We start from the raw sequence: 4,373 nt of genomic DNA on the forward strand, positions 1-4,373 counted from the left end.
GCCCTGCTCACAAGTACTGGTAATATAAAGTTATACATATATTGATGGTATCTACACTTACACCCAAAGCATTAGGACTGAGGTGTGATAGGGCATCCTGATTTAGGAAATTTCACTGGGGGCATGTTCACACAAATAAGGACCAAGCAGGCCAACACATAAGCAATGTGTACAGATAGCATTGGCTAGGAGAAGTCTATGGCCTTCTTTCCATATTCTGCTCTTAGTGTCCTCCACAGTGCGCATGTCATAAACCCAGAAGTCTATCATTGCAAAGGACATTGATTTTAATCACAAATGTGTTGGCAGAGTGTTGCGGTGTCGGATAGGGATGTTAGTCCACACAACGGCACTTAACCAGGATGATTGGTTTATTCAGATAACAGAGATAACAGTTTGTAGTATATAGAAGATGTTCTGCAGCAGCAGGAACTCACAGTATACATGTGACGCAGTACAGCGGTGACTCAGAGATTTAGTACACACAGGATGCGGCTGTACACACTCAGGGTGCAGCTGTGGGGTAGACAAGGTCACACACTGAGGAGAGCAGATGCTGCATGTCAGCAGGGGCGGATCCAGAACAAAACGACAGGGGGGCACCACGATAGGGAAAGGCGGGGGGGGGGGGGGTCTTTTGTGCGAACTCCTGGGATGGTGGGTGTGGCCTCACAGGGAATTCTGTACTACAAGCCACAACCTTATTTCATCACGCTGGGGGCATGGAGTACAGGCTTCTCCATGTCACTGTGCCAGCAGAGCCGGATTAAGACCATGGGGGGCCCGGGGCACTTAAGACAGTATGGCCCCTAATAAAGAGAAGGTATATATATATACATATACACACACACACACACACACACACACACACACACATATATATATATATATATATATATATATATATATATATATGTATATACATATACACACACACACACATATATATATATATATATATCCCTCCAACGGCGGCACTCCGAACGTATTAATAAAGCTCAGAAAAACTGCATGACTGTGCAACGTTTCAGCTCATTCATTGAGCTTTTTTCAAGCAGGTAACATGATATAAAATAACTCACCTCGTTTAAATACCCTCCACCAATGCACTAATAGGACGCCGGTCCCTGTTTCCAATCAAACCATACAGCAGCTTAATAAAACTGAAACTTCCTCCCCAAGTAGCACACGCAGACCTCCTGCCCTGCACTCCCGTCCCCACTGCAGCACAGCGGCCACACAGACAGGACAGCTGAGCTGAGCGACGGCTCAGCTGTCCAATAATGTATGAATGAAGCAGCCTGCCGCTCAGTCATTGGCTGGGCACGCAGGCTGCTTCATTCATACATTATTGGACAGCTGAGCCGTCGCTCAGCTCAGCTGTCCTGTCTGTGCGGCCGCCGCTGTAGTGTGGACGGGAGCCGGGGAGCGCAGCACCTCAGATCGGATCGTAAGAGAGATCCGATCTGTGGTGTGGCAGGGGGAATCGGCGTACATAGTGATCCTAAATGACAGGGGGGGCACGTGCCTGAGTGCCCCCCCCTCCCCGACTGAATCCGCCATTGCATGTCAGTGTAGTTGTTTCTCCCAGGAAGAACTCTCTCAGACTATGCAGTAAGCACCCCCTCCTGCACTGAGCTAACACTAGGAGGGAAAACACTAGAGCAGGGAAGCTGCCGCTAGTGCTGGGAACGGAGACAGACAGCAGAGTGATCCACTGTCTAACAAAATGTATGTATGATGGTGAAGCAGACACACATATGTGATAGACACACATGTAGGAAGGAATGTATTTAGATACAGATGCACATAAGGGTGAATACACACTTTTTTTACGTGCATGTTTCTTTTGAGCAATGTACATCTGATTACTGCCCATCTGCCCTGGTCTTGTAGGAGATCTAAGTCCACATTTTGCTTGTTGACTACATAGAATTATAAACATATTTATTTGAGGAACATTGATAATGAAACCTGATGACATCATCTCTTTACATTCCCAATATATTTATAATTGCTGTCATGAGATGTACAAAGGTCGCCATGATATAGCCAATTATTTCAAGAATACTATTTAAAATAATTCTTTACAAATTTGTTTCATAAAGCCCTGCATGTAACAAGAGAGGTGATGATAAATTGCTCCCAGCCACCCTGTAGACAGGTTTACAGAAAAAAGTATGTTGAATAATAAAGTGATTACCAAAACTCATCCTAAGACTGTTGGAAGAAAAAGCTATTTTACAGCATCCGGATTCCTGCCAAAGTCTGCTCTTGTTTAATGTATGGTGTCACTGCAATAGCTTCTTACCCGCAAGCATGTACTAATAGGTTATATGTCTCTCTGCACCGGAATACTTGGATAACACTACTTAAGCTCATGAGAATGAGTTCCTCTTTGCTAAAGCATTCATTCCAAAAATTACACACCGAGAAGCTGCCTTTAGGGTTCATACAGTATTACCCAGCTTAAATTTACTGAGTTTAAAACTTGCTTTGCTATACTTATACTTACTGTACTACTAATTCCAGCCATATAAGATGACAAAAAGACCAAAAGCCATTAAGAAAGAATTGCAGCACATGATGTAAACAATGCCAACCTTTGAAAACTATCCTATGCTTTGTGTAGGCTTAATTACTAGTGTTACATGTGCTCCATTCTCATATAATAATACTAGCTGAATACCCGTGCTTCGCTTCCGGAATTTCAAGTTTAATCACAAAGAGATGAAAAGAGCTGGTATTTAAGCAAATGTAATACTGCTTTTACATTTTTTTTACATATAAAACACAAAACTACACATAAAACAATTGTGATATATGAATAAGATCAACAAATGACTAAAATGCAATTAATAATAGACAACAAAACAATAAACAGATTTTATTATATGGGAATCTGTAGTCTCTGTGTCTTATTTTCTGGACAATGGGATATACACTTCTCAAAAAAATAAAGGGAACACTTAAACAACACAATGTAACTCCAAGTCAATCACACTTCTGTGAAATCAAACTGTCCACTTAGGAAGCAACACTGATTGACAATCAATTTCACATGCTGTCGTGCAAATGGAATAGACAACAGGTGGAAATTATAGGCAACTAGCAAGACACCCCCAATAAAGGAGTTGTTCTGCAGGTGGTGACCACAGACAACTTCTCAGCTCCTATGCTTTCTGGCTGATGTTTTGGTCACTTTTGAAAGCTGGCGGTGCTTTCACTCTAGTGGTAGCATGAGACGGAGTCTACAACCCACACAAGTGGCTCAGGTAATGCAGGTCATCCAGGATGGCATATCAATGCGAGCTGTGGCAAGAAGGTTTGCTGAGTCTGTCAGCATAGTGTCCAGAGCATGGAGGCGCTACAAGGAGGCAGGCCAGTACATCAGGAGATGTGGAGGAGGCCGTAGGCGGGCAACAACCCAGCAGCAGGACCACTACCTCCGCCATTGTGCAAGGAGGAACAGGAGGAACACTGCCAGAGCCCTGCAAAATGACCTCCAGCAAGCCACAAATGTACATGTGTCCCAGTTCAGTTGCCATTCCGCATCAGTATTATTCTAAGCTACTGTGCACATCATATGAATTCCTAGTTCAGCTGTTATTCCTTCTTTTTAGCCGCAGTAACACTACACATATAAAAAAATCTTTGTGATTGCACCTTCTGAGCCTTGAATGGTCCAATTATGAGTAACATGTGGCTATTTATTATCGTATGTAACATAGCAATCAAAGAATAAACTATGTTCTAATTTTCATCACTTTTTTTTTCCGTGGACTCTCATTTATGATCCAGGGGCACAATACCACTACAGTGGGATTTGATGTCTCCTGCCTAACATAGAAAGCAGATCCACACTGCAGTCTTGTGACAAAAACAGTCACCCTCTCCTACATAGGTGCACTCTCATTGGAGTCTGACCCACTCTCTCTACTATCAAACCACACTGCTAATGCCCGATCTCGTTCGATCTTGGAAGCGAAACAGTGTTGGGCTGGGCCAGTACCTGAAGAGGAGACTCACAGGGAATACCCAGTGTTGTAGAGCTTCAATCATTTCATATGATGTGTGGTATGTGACTTCAACAGCATCATCACCACTTGCTCCTGCATTTCCATCTACTTCTCTTTAGGGAAGGTACATATTCCAGGTTGGAGAACCAAAGTTGGTCCTCCAAGGATATATACAGCCAGAGGTTACTAGTATACTCTGTGCAGTTGTGTAATAAACAGCAAGAACCTTGTACTGTCCTGTCAATGATAATAATTTTCTTTGATTATGACAGACTTATGACTTAATTGACCAAATCGGTCCTATCAATACAGATTGCCTGTACTGGTCGGGTGAAATGGGTGTATAACTTTGTG

General features: G+C 43.0%; 1 pseudogene; it reads left to right on the top strand.

Moving 5' to 3' along the window:
* The first annotated feature begins 3,934 nt into the window (after nt 1-3,934).
* LOC134937224 (5S ribosomal RNA) lies at nt 3,935-4,053 on the top strand (annotated as a pseudogene).
* Nucleotides 4,054-4,373: the final 320 nt, after the last annotated feature.

The sequence above is a fragment of the Pseudophryne corroboree genome, chromosome 6, assembly GCF_028390025.1.
Source record: "Pseudophryne corroboree isolate aPseCor3 chromosome 6, aPseCor3.hap2, whole genome shotgun sequence".
Classification (NCBI taxonomy): Eukaryota; Metazoa; Chordata; class Amphibia; order Anura; family Myobatrachidae; genus Pseudophryne; species Pseudophryne corroboree.